The sequence below is a fragment of the Zingiber officinale genome, unplaced genomic scaffold (assembly GCF_018446385.1).
Source record: "Zingiber officinale cultivar Zhangliang unplaced genomic scaffold, Zo_v1.1 ctg132, whole genome shotgun sequence".
Lineage (NCBI taxonomy): Eukaryota > Viridiplantae > Streptophyta > Magnoliopsida > Zingiberales > Zingiberaceae > Zingiber > Zingiber officinale.
Window position 1 is genome coordinate 49,653 of NW_024589828.1, and position 13,608 is coordinate 63,260.

General features: G+C 33.6%; 1 long non-coding RNA gene across 2 annotated transcripts; it reads right to left on the minus strand.

The window, feature by feature from the left end:
* Positions 1–2,849: 2,849 nt before the first annotated feature.
* Positions 2,850–4,082, minus strand: LOC122036075. Of its 2 annotated transcripts, none has more exons than XR_006127315.1 (4): positions 3,946–4,082; positions 3,750–3,813; positions 3,325–3,399; positions 2,850–3,001 (listed from the first exon to the last, which is right to left on the minus strand). It is a non-coding gene; the product is annotated as an uncharacterized LOC122036075 (long non-coding RNA). The 2 variants fall into 2 exon arrangements; XR_006127314.1 differs by lacking the exon at positions 2,850–3,001 and adding an exon at positions 3,012–3,117.
* Between the last annotated feature and the right edge of the window lie 9,526 nt (positions 4,083–13,608).

Consider the following 13,608-nt stretch of genomic DNA (forward strand, 5'->3'; position numbering starts at 1 on the left):
TTGACTATTATTTGACTCGATCTAGCTTAAATTGCATCCATGTGTGTACATATATTGGTATTTTGTGTGCTAATTAATTGGAAATTACATCGTCCAGTGTTGGAAGATATACAAGTTTCCTAAGATCATGTCTTTTCCTCTCCTCTCTCTTCTCCTTAATTTCTACTTGCACAAGTAAACACGGTTATTCTCATCTGACCGAACAAGTGAAAAGGCAATTAATCTTTTCATGTAAGTTCATTCCGATGTTGTGGATGTCCATGTCTGACCTGTTGAACTCATCTTTTCATGTCTGACCTGTTCATTCCTATCTATTTTTCTTGTTGCTTTAGCAAAGTATATGAAACCTAATTAGATGTGACAAGGTGGTATAAATATGAGGAACTAGGTGTGCATTTTCTCCCCTCTCTCCTCTCCCTGTGCTTCAGCCCTGTGTCTTGAGATTTTCTTTATCAAAATACATTTTTGATTTCCCATTTTTATTTTACATTTGTTTGCAGAGTAAGATCGATACAAAGGTTCCATAAAAGTGGTTCTCTATTAGCAAGGTGATTTTTTTAAAAAAAATATTTTGTAATCACTGATCCTGTCTGAATGCTGAGTTAACGGTCGCTGGGAACGTGGCGCTCTCGCTGACTTCGTGTAGCCTTGTGCGTGACGTAGACCTTCGGCGAGAACCCGCAAGTACAAAATCAAGCCGGGAAGGGGTTCCCGGCGACGACCCTCCGACGCAAGTCAGTCTCCGACAGCAAGAAATCGAAGCAGAGTAACGAGAACTGTAGCTACAGTGGAGAATAATGCATACCTCTGTTGAAGTCTGGGGGTCCTTATATAGGGCTCCCTGAAAGTGCATTCACGCTTACCAAGATGTGCACGCTTCCCAAAGCATACATGTAATGAGTGTGTCAGAAAAGCGTATCTGACGTCATACTTTAATAGAATGGGCATATCCCTACTACAAAAAATAAGACATTTTGGGACAAAATTAGGGACGAATTTTAAAAAAAAATTCGTTGCAAAAATTTTAGGGACAAAATTTGGGACGAAAATTTTTTCGTCCCAAAATGGTTGATGCCAACTTTTGGAACGAATTAGGGATTGTTGCAAATTTGGGAACGAATTTGGGGACGAATTTGGCGACGAATAAAATTTTCGTCCCCAAATTCGTTGCAAAAAAGTATACAAATTTGCAACGAAAATTATTTTTGTTGCAAACTTAGGAACAAATTTGGGGACGAATTCACATAAATGTTCTGCCAAATTTGTCTCTATTTTTGCAACAAATTTGGGGACGAATTCGGTGACAAATTATATTTTGTTGCCAAATTTGTCCCTAATATTGCAACGAATTTGGGGACAAATTCGGTGACAAAATTTTTTTTGTTTCCATTTTTGTTCCTAAGTTTGCAACGAATAATAAATTTGTTGCAAAACTGGCAACGAATTTGGCAACAAAAACTTACCAAATTCTTTGATAATCATAAGATCATTTTCGTCCCAGAATTCGTCCCAGATTCTGGGACAAATTTTGGGACGAATTTTGTGGATTCGTCCCAGAATTCGTCCCAGAATCTGGGACGAAAATAATTTTATCCCAAATTACGATAGAATTGGGACAAATCATTTTCGTTGCCAAATTCGTCCCTATATCAAATATTTTTTCTAGCTTCAATTTATTTCTGCAATACAATCCAAATACATAAAAACCAAATTCAAATAACAAATAATATGCATTCAACACATCCTAATTTAACATTCAACACATCAACTCATAATTCAAAAAATATAAAGATTTCAACAAAGTTTATAAAATCCATCTTGTTCAACAAAGTTTACAAGTTCAACAACCCAATGTTTTATAAGTCCATCATCCATCCAACAACACTAAGAATACATATAGTCATCTTCGTGTGCCACAAAATCTTTGATCCCCATCAAATCTCCTTTGCCTACATAACAACAAACAAATAAACTAGATTATGTGTAACAAGAAATATTGTAAATATTATACGATATGGCCATGTAAAAAGAATAATTGGAAACAAAACATAAATGTGAAATTCCTTAAACATTCTAATAAAAGCCCTAATTCTAATAAAAGTCATATTTACCAACGATATGAATCATCCATGTCATAGCAACGGTAAATAAAATTATAAGCATTATTTTGAAGCTAAGTACATGTATCGTAACTATGATACAACCTAATATAATTGACACATCATATAGAGAGAAAAAGAGAGAGATCTTGTGAAGTATGGTATTAGGGTTCAAATTTTCTCACTTAGTTAACTTTATTTTTCATTTTAATTTGCTGAATTTATAGTTTTGTCTTTGGTTGGTATTTAATGTAAACTAAAGGATGTTTAAAATAATTGTTCCTTTCATTGTGTTAACTAGTTGACAATTTCATATGAATAACTTTAGCACATTTTTAACAACTCTTTGCAAAATATTAAGGTAGGAGGATGCATCGTTATCTAGTAAAGAATTTTAGAATAGTGTGATGTAATTCTAGATGAAATATAGAACTTTTATGTATCTATATAGTTTTGAGACTGTACATAGATCAAATTCGAACTTTTATGCATCATTATCATTGAAGACAAAACAAGAAAGAGCAACTTATCAAAAGAAGGAACACAATTAAACAACTATTTAAAGCTAACTTTAACATAATTATTTAAAGTTAACTTTATATAATTAAACAACTATAACATAATTATTTAAAGCTAATTATATATAGATCAGTAAATGCATATTAATGAACTTAGGAATACCGAAAAGAGGTGAACAAATACAGCTGTCTTCAACTACAGTGAGATCACACCAAATTGAGACTTGCACAAACAACATTATCAAATCAGGACAAAAATAAAGTTAGAGTATTAGAGACTTCATTCATATTGCCTAGTTAGAGACTCCAAACGAACCTCTGGATTAGTAGCTCGAGAATCTCTATCAAAGTGCCTTCCTCTTTTTGTTCCTTTCTTCTTTTTATCTTTTTTACACAAATCATTGGATTCATGTGCCAAAGTATGAGAACCATTTGATATTATAGATTGCTCCAAATTTATGCATTTCAGATATAGAGTTTGCCAGACAAACATTTTCCTTCTTTGAATTACAATACAAGCATAACTCAAGTAAATAACAGAATATGAAACATAATTGAAACAGAGTAAAATTGAGTTCACATTTTCAAAGAATCAACAAAGCTCCTACAACAATATGTTATTTATTGCTTCCATGTACCACATGAACCCAGCCAAACAATAAACCAATTAAACAATGAATAAAATACAACTGAACCCCACAACTTACCTTGAACCTTCTGCACCTTCTTCCTGACCTATCCTTACAACCTTCACAATGTATACGGACTATAAGAACACATGTCTGCAATTGAAAACATGTACTGATTAATACGCATGAAAGTCAATATTTTCTACAAATAATTCAATTCTCATTTCATTAAAAAAAATAGAAACTAAAAATTAAAAACATATTATTGAAGAAATCACAATGAAATCCTGAACAATGTACTTGGTGTTGATTTCTTAGCAAAGATTTGGATATACCATTTTGATTAGTCATCTCGTCAAAGAGTCTCTGAGTTATCTGAAACGATTCTTAATAAATAAATGGCAAATCTAAAATCATTTAACTGAGCTCTTACTAGTTTCTAGAACTAAAACCCTCATCAACGATCTCTAACCCTTGCAGAATCGAGGACAAATAAAACTAACCTTATTCATTGGCTTTGTAGGATCGAGGAGTTATCTTGGATAGCCATAAACCAGGGAAACAATACTGCAGAGGCAAATCAAGCATAAGAGAAGGCGCATATCAATGGTAAAGAGCAGAAAAGAGATCAATCCTAAGTCAAGTGCGAGAAATCAAACCAAATTTAGGAAAACAAGCATGTTTTTATAGGAAACTTACATCAAGATGCTGCTGCATGATCTTGGGCTTCTTCTTCAACTGCAGAGGGAGACGGCGGTTAGCCACGGCAAGGCCCACGCCGGCGGCCAGACGCCGGCCAGCCAGCGCCTGGCAGTGTCCAGCCACACGCCTGGCAGTGGCAGCGCCTGGCGGCGACCAGCACGGGCCGTAGAGAGGGAGATCCGAGAGAGGGAGATTCGAGAGCAATGGGCTTACCAATCGAAACCCTTCCACCGCCGGAGATCAAGCGATCGTCGCATATCACACCGCCGTCGTCGGTTGGAGATGTGGCCGAAACCCTGGAAATCGCAGGTTGGAAGGGGAACGGGGGAGAAAGAAATGGGGAAGAAAACAAGAATCGGAATGGGATATAGACATAGGGTTATTAGCATCAAAATTTTTTTGTTCCCAATTTCGACCCTAATCTGGGACGAATCCTGGATTCGTCCCAAAATCTGGGACGAATCCTGGATTCGTCCCAAAATCTGGGACGAATCCTGGATTCGTCCCAGAATTTATTTTTTTTTTAATAAAAAAGGGAAAAAATCAAAAGGAATAAATACAGACCTAGAGACATCGGAATTTAATGAAACAAGTTTCTATGCGTTCGTATCATTGTCCTGATCGTAAATCTATCAATAAAAATATTTTTTACCAAATATATATATATTTGGAATTTTTTAATCCCAATTTGACCTTATTTGGTGTTAAAAATTCAAATTACTGAAAATAATAATTAAAAATTATGGATGATGACGTATTTACGATTAGCTCAACGATACCAATGCATAGAAACTTGTTTCATCAAATTCCGAGGTCTCTAGGTCCATATTTAAGCCTTACATGTTTCATTTTAATTATTTAAAAATAATTTTAGGTTTGGGACGAATTCTGGATTCGTCCCAAAAATTTAATCATTTTATTAAAAAATAAACAAACTTGGACGGCTTAAATACGGACCTAGAGACATCGGAATTTAATGAAACAAGTTTCTATGTGCTCGTCTCATTGTCATGATCATAAATCTATCAATAAAAATATTTTTTAACAAATATATATATATTTGGAATTTTTTAATCCCAATTTGACCTTATTTGGTGTTAAAAATTCAAATTACTGAAAATAATAATTAAAAATTATGGATGATGACGTATTTACGATTAGCTCAACGATACCAATGCATAGAAACTTGTTTCATCAAATTCCGAGGTCTCTAGGTCCATATTTAAGCCTTACATGTTTCATTTTAATTATTTAAAAATAATTTTAGGTTTGGGACGAATTCTGGATTCGTCCCAAATTTTGGGACGAATCCAGGAATTCGTCCCAAAGTTTGGGACGAATCTCTGGATTCGTCCCAAAATTTGGGACGAATCCAGAGATTCGTCCCAAAAATTTAATCATTTTTTTAAAAAATAAACAAACTTGGACGGCTTAAATACGGACCTAGAGACATCGGAATTTGATGAAACAAGTTTCTATGTGCTCGTCTCATTGTCATGATCATAAATCTATCAATAAAAATATTTTTTACCAAATATATATATATTTGGAATTTTTAATCCCAATTTGACCTAATTTGGTATTAAAAATTCAAATCACTGAAAATAATAATTAAAAATTATGGATGATGATGTATTTACGATCAGCTCAACGATACGGATGCATAGAAACTTGTTTCATCAAATTCCGAGGTCTCTAGGTCCTTATTTAAGTTTTCGGACACTAATTTACAAACGTTTAGTACACAACACATTTTTAGTTAGTATCAATCTATAGATGTTTTAAAAAATATCTACATAGAGATATCGGAATTTGATGAAACAAGTTTCTATGTACTCGCCTCATTGTCATGATCATAAATCTATCAATAAAAATATTTTTTACCAAATATATATATATTTGGAATTTTTTAATCCTAATTTGACCTAATTTGGTGTTAAAAATTCAAATTACTGAAAATAATAATTAAAAATTATGGATGATGACGTATTTACGATCAGCTCAACGATACGAATGCATAGAAACTTGTTTCATCAAATTCCGAGGGCTCTAGGTCCATATTTAAGCCTTACATGTTTCATTTTAATTATTTAAAAATAATTTTAGGTTTGGGACGAATTCTGGATTCGTCCCAAATTTTGGGACGAATTCTGGATTCGTCCCAAATTTTGGGACGAATCCAGGAATTCGTCCCAAAATTTGGGACGAATCCAGAATTCGTCCCAAAAATTTAATCATTTTATTAAAAAATAAACAAACTTGGACGGCTTAAATACGGACCTAGAGACATCGGAATTTAATGAAACAAGTTTCTATGTGCTCGTCTCATTGTCATGATCATAAATCTATCAATAAAAATATTTTTTAACAAATATATATATATTTGGAATTTTTTAATCCCAATTTGACCTTATTTGGTGTTAAAAATTCAAATTACTGAAAATAATAATTAAAAATTATGGATGATGACGTATTTACGATTAGCTCAACGATACCAATGCATAGAAACTTGTTTCATCAAATTCCGAGGTCTCTAGGTCCATATTTAAGCCTTACATGTTTCATTTTAATTATTTAAAAATAATTTTAGGTTTGGGACGAATTCTGGATTCGTCCCAAAATTTGGGACGAAGTCTGGATTCGTCCCAAAAATTTAATCATTTTATTAAAAAATAAACAAACTTGGACGGCTTAAATACGGACCTAGAGACATCGGAATTTAATGAAACAAGTTTCTATGTGCTCGTCTCATTGTCATGATCATAAATCTATCAATAAAAATATTTTTTAACAAATATATATATATTTGGAATTTTTTAATCCCAATTTGACCTTATTTGGTGTTAAAAATTCAAATTACTGAAAATAATAATTAAAAATTATGGATGATGACGTATTTACGATTAGCTCAACGATACCAATGCATAGAAACTTGTTTCATCAAATTCCGAGGTCTCTAGGTCCATATTTAAGCCTTACATGTTTCATTTTAATTATTTAAAAATAATTTTAGGTTTGGGACGAATTCTGGATTCGTCCCAAATTTTGGGACGAATCCAGGAATTCGTCCCAAAGTTTGGGACGAATCCAGAGATTCGTCCCAAAAATTTAATCATTTTTTTAAAAAATAAACAAACTTGGACGGCTTAAATACGGACCTAGAGACATCGGAATTTGATGAAACAAGTTTCTATGTGCTCGTCTCATTGTCATGATCATAAATCTATCAATAAAAATATTTTTTACCAAATATATATATATTTGGAATTTTTTAATCCCAATTTGCCCTAATTTGGTGTTAAAAATTCAAATCACTGAAAATAATAATTAAAAATTATGGATGATGATGTATTTACGATCAGCTCAACGATACGGATGCATAGAAACTTGTTTCATCAAATTCCGAGGTCTCTAGGTCCTTATTTAAGTTTTCGGACACTAATTTACAAACGTTCAGTACACAACACATTTTTAGTTAGTATCAATCTATAGATGTTTTAAAAAATATCTACATAGAGATATCGGAATTTGATGAAACAAGTTTCTATGTACTCGCCTCATTGTCATGATCATAAATCTATCAATAAAAATATTTTTTACCAAATATATATATATTTGGAATTTTTTAATCCTAATTTGACCTAATTTGGTGTTAAAAATTCAAATTACTGAAAATAATAATTAAAAATTATGGATGATGACGTATTTACGATCAGCTCAACGATACGAATGCATAGAAACTTGTTTCATCAAATTTCGAGGGCTCTAGGTCCATATTTAAGCCTTACATGTTTCATTTTAATTATTTAAAAATAATTTTAGGTTTGGGACGAATTCTGGATTCGTCCCAACTTTTGGGACGAATCCAGGAATTCGTCCCAAAATTTGGGACGAATCCAGAATTCGTCCCAAAAATTAATCATTTTATTAAAAAATAAACAAACTTGGACGGCTTAAATACGGACCTAGAGACATCGGAATTTAATGAAACAAGTTTCTATGTGCTCGTCTCATTGTCATGATCATAAATCTATCAATAAAAATATTTTTTAACAAATATATATATATTTGGAATTTTTTAATCCCAATTTGACCTTATTTGGTGTTAAAAATTCAAATTACTGAAAATAATAATTAAAAATTATGGATGATGACATATTTACGATTAGCTCAACGATACCAATGCATAGAAACTTGTTTCATCAAATTCCGAGGTCTCTAGGTCCATATTTAAGCCTTACATGTTTCATTTTAATTATTTAAAAATAATTTTAGGTTTGGGACGAATTCTGGATTCGTCCCAAATTTTGGGACGAATCCAGGAATTCGTCCCAAAGTTTGGGACGAATCTCTGGATTCGTCCCAAAATTTGGGACGAATCCAGATTCGTCCCAAAAATTTAAATTTTTTAAAAAATAAACAAACTTGGATGGCTTAAATACGGACCTAGAGACATCAGAATTTGATGAAACAAGTTTCTATGTGCTCGTCTCATTGTCATGATCATAAATCTATCAATAAAAATATTTTTTACCAAATATATATATATTTGGAATTTTTTAATCCCAATTTGACCTAATTTGGTGTTAAAAATTCAAATCACTGAAAATAATAATTAAAAATTATGGATGATGATGTATTTACGATCAGCTCAACGATACGGATGCATAAAAACTTGTTTCATCAAATTCCGAGGTCTCTAGGTCCTTATTTAAGTTTTCGGACACTAATTTACAAACGTTCAGTACACAACACATTTTTAGTTAGTATCAATCTATAGATGTTTTAAAAAATATCTACATAGAGATATCAGAATTTGATGAAACAAGTTTCTATGTGCTCGCCTCATTGTCATGATCATAAATCTATCAATAAAAATATTTTTTACCAAATATATATATATTTGGAATTTTTTAATCCTAATTTGACCTAATTTGGTGTTAAAAATTCAAATTACTGAAAATAATAATTAAAAATTATGGATGATGACGTATTTACGATCAGCTCAACGATACGAATGCATAGAAACTTGTTTCATCAAATTCTGAGGTCTCTAGGTCCATATTTAAGCCTTACATGTTTCATTTTAATTATTTAAAAATAATTTTAGGTTTGGGACGAATTCTGGATTCGTCCCAAATTTTGGGACGAATTCTGGATTCGTCCCAAATTTTGGGACGAATCCAGGAATTCGTCCCAAAATTTGGGACGAATCCAGAATTCGTCCCAAAAATTTAATCATTTTTTTAAAAAATAAACAAACTTGGACGAGTTAAATACGGACCTAGAGTCATCGGAATTTGATGAAATAAGTTTCTATATGCTCATCTTATTGTCATGATCATAAATCTATCAATAAAAATATTTTTTACCAAATATATATATATTTGGAATTTTTTTAATCCCAATTTGACCTAATTTGGTGTTAAAAATTCAAATTACTGAAAATAATAATTAAAAATTATGGATGATGACGTATTTACGATCAGCTCAACGATACGAATGCATAGAAACTTGTTTCATCAAATTCCGAGGTCTCTAGGTCCATATTTAAGCCTTACATGTTTCATTTTAATTATTTAAAAATAATTTTAGGTTTGGGACGAATTCTGGATTCGTCCCAAATTTTGGGACGAATCCAGAATTCGTCCCAAAAATTTAATCATTTTATTAAAAAATAAACAAACTTGGACGGCTTAAATACGGACCTAGAGACATCGGAATTTGATGAAACAAGTTTCTATGTGCTCGTCTCATTGTCATGATCATAAATATATCAATAAAAATATTTTTTAACAAATATATATATATTTGGAATTTTTTAATCCCAATTTGACCTTATTTGGTGTTAAAAATTCAAATCACTGAAAATAATAATTAAAAATTATGGATGATGACGTATTTACGATTAGCTCAATGATACCAATGCATAGAAACTTGTTTCATCAAATTCCGAGGTCTCTAGGTCCATATTTAAGCCTTACGTGTTTCATTTTAATTATTTAAAAATAATTTTAGGTTTGGGACGAATTCTGGATTCGTCCCAAATTTTGGGACAAATCCTAGATTCGTCCCAGAATTTGGGATGAATCTTCGATTCGTTCCTAAATTTGGGACGAATCCAATATTTATCCCTAAATTTGGGACAAATTATTTTTTCGTTCCAGATTTGGGGACGAATTTAGCAACGAATTTTTTTTATGTTGCAAACTTGAAACGAAATTTTTTTGTTGCAAGTTTTGTTGGTTATTTGGGTCAAAATTTATTTTTGACCCTAAATTTGTTCCAATTTTGGGACGAATTTTTTTCGTTCCAAATGTTTGTCCCCAAAGTTGTATTTTTTTGTAGTGGCTAACGTGACAGTGGAGGCTTCGACCGTACGATTCTCTACCTGACCATGCCGTCAACCATGCCGTTTGTTGGTGACACCTGTCCCGAGGAAGACATCCTCTCCTGCTCATCTAGCCGTCTACAAGACTGAGCGAAGTGGTCCACTCGGCTGCGCTCCCACACTGCTGAGGGAATGACCGAGCCGAGTGGGAGGCTCGCTCGTCCCCTAGTGTTTCGTCCTGCTCTCGCCTTGCCATGCGTAGTCGAGCCGTGTCCCCCGTTCGGCCGAGCGAGGACTCCGCTCGGCTCCTGAGCGTCGGAAACCCAGCGTTGAGCTAGGTTGTTGCATCGTCGCCCGGGCAATACACTGGCTGCTCGGCCGAGCTCGGGATGTTGACCATGTTGACTTTAACCTCCACGCATCATTGACTCTTCTACCATTCGGTCCCACTTTACCTCTGGATCAATCACCTATAATTCAAGTAATAGCATTAGCGGCTGTGAAAATGCATGCTATTTCAGAGGTTTTTACGACAGTTCATCTTTACTGAAAACCTGCATTTTAAGAAATTGCATCGATTTAAAAGAAGGGAATCTTTGTGAATTTTACCATTAATAGTATAATCTTATTTGATACTTCAAAATTGTTATTTAATTCCCAATACCGTTGAGCTAGATTGAAGTCAACTCAGTACATCTTTTTGGGGCTGCCGACATTGTTTTACTACGATCAGTCAAATAAATGAATAATTAATTAGATTAAGACATTGTACTTAATTATATTTTAAAAAGCGTGGCCTGTTAATCACTTCACACAAGAGCAGGGTTTAGAGTAGTATTGAGCTGAGAAAATTATCATGGAAAATTTTGCATTATATATATAATAGTGCTATCTGATTAACTAGCCAATTAATACAACTGTTCCTAATCCAGCTGTGTTTAAGTGTCAAATCAAACCTTCAATTCGTATATAATTAATCTAAATAATCCATATGTATACTTAAAACATATAATTATAGATGTAAATTATTTTTAAATTTGTTTTTTGTTTGTCACTATCCAATTAACTGAGCGTAATTAATTTGAAAACTAGAATTCTGAACCTGCAGAGAAGTGCAGTAGCGAGCATGCAGATGCAGCAGGTATAGCAGCAGTAGCAGCCGTTCCATCCACATCCGACAACACCACTACTCCTTCCCAACGAAAAACACGCTTTTCAATCGTTCAATTATTGTTTTAGAAAAGTTAATTTATTAAGAGAGGTCAACCAGTACATAATGAAGTTGTCTTTGTCATGTTCGAAATTATTTTGTAAATTAACTAATTTGAAATAAAAAGTTATGGGCAAAAATTAGAACGAGGTCCTAGTTTTTTTTTTAATCGACGCTCCATTTTTATTTTTTTAAAATAAAAAACAGATGTCGCTTTCCCTTATTCAATCTTCAATATCATTTCATTATATTATGCCCATTTAAATTTTCTACCTAGATTTTGAATCGATCAGAGGCAGTGTAATAACGTAAATGTTACAGTTGAATATGCAAGTGTAGTAATTAAGGAATTATAACTGCTATAACTAGATTTGCAATTGTAGTAGCTACAGGGACTCTTAGCTATGTTAGGTGTTCAGTTATCAGTTATTTTTGGATTGTGAGAACTAAAAAAACAAATTAGATTTTTTTATAATAATATGATATTATTCATTTTGGACTTAAGTTTTTATTATTTTATTTTTAGACTCTATCTAAAAGATCTCGTACCAATGTAAATATCTTTTCTTTATAAGTTCATAATCCTTTCTATGTTGATCATGCCCGAATGAAGGAAGCTGAAAAGTCGGGAATGAAATGACTGCTGACAGGATGAAGATTTCGATCCTGCAAACAAAACCAAAACCAGTAAAGGGGTCTCTGACGTTGACCCTCCGACGCTCGAGTCAAAATTAGGAAGAGAGAACGAAGTAATTAAGAAAATAAAAAATCTTGCCTTCCTCATACCTGACGTCCCATTTAATACATTTTTATGTGATAGTTCATCTGCCCTTATTTAATAATATTAATTGCCAGATGAAGACTTATTTGTCTTGATTTCGTGCATTAATGATAACGGTAGTATTCTTCTTTACCTTAGCTTCTTTGTATTTAATGATACATGACATGTTTCCTTTTGTTTTCTTGTCTTTTCCTGTATAGTGTCATTCCTTGCGTCGGACGGGTGGTCCGAGCGGCTCGTTTCACTATCGACCGGCTCATGATGCCCCGACCGGCCGGGTGATGTCCGCTTGGCCACTCCTTTGCCGACCGGGATAACTGTGAGCCTGACGTTGACCGTCTTGACTTTGACTCACACCATGTCAATTGATCTGTAACAGATGGACTCTCCCTTATCACCACATCACATGTGTTTTTAATCTGAGCCTTTATTTACAACAATTGCAACCCAACAACCCTCTCTCAAATGAAGGACGTCTTCAAAGCTACCTGCTTGATGTCATCTGATCTTTGACCCATCAAGATTTTCCTACCCCTCTGTCCAACCGACCTATTAGGACTTTCTTGCGCCTCAGTCCACCCGACCTCCTAGGACTTTCTTATCCCTCTGATACCAATTGTTAGACAAAAAGAAATTAGATATCTCCACAATAGTAGGCTATTATTCACTTTGGACCTGAGCATTCATAGTTTTATTTTTTGACTCTATCCAAAAAGTCTCATACCAATGGAGATATCTTTCCCTTATAAGTCCATGATTCTTTCTATGTGTTTTCAATATGAGATTTTGTTTGTAACCATTGCAATCCAACACTAACTACTGACTCCCTACTATGCTCGGTGTTCGACTCCCAGCTACTCCCGATTGCCGACTCCTGACTACGCTCAGTGTTCGACTCCCAACTACTCCCGACTCATGACTGGAGCAACGAAACGTTACGTTATTCTTGGAGGATAATGAATAATATAGCTATTATCACGGAAAAGGAGGAAACACAACTATTAACTCCGATATAAATGGGTCATAATAGGAATTTATTTAGGGGAATATGGGCACGACGGTGAGAAATGGGGGCCACGGGGAGAATGCGTTGGAGAGATCTGGTCCTATAAAAGGTAGTTGACTCTCCTGAGCAAAGGTACGCATGCATATACTTTCAAAATCCTAATTTCCAATAACCACTCTATTCTTTATAAAGAACTAAGTAGAAGATTTGGGTTATGAAAAAGAGAAATGATAACAAGAAAGAACTTGAGGTGCCTCCCAAGAAGTATTTGTTTTATGTCATTAGCTCGACCCCTTATTTAGTTCATCTAAATCAGGCTCTAACTGGAGTGG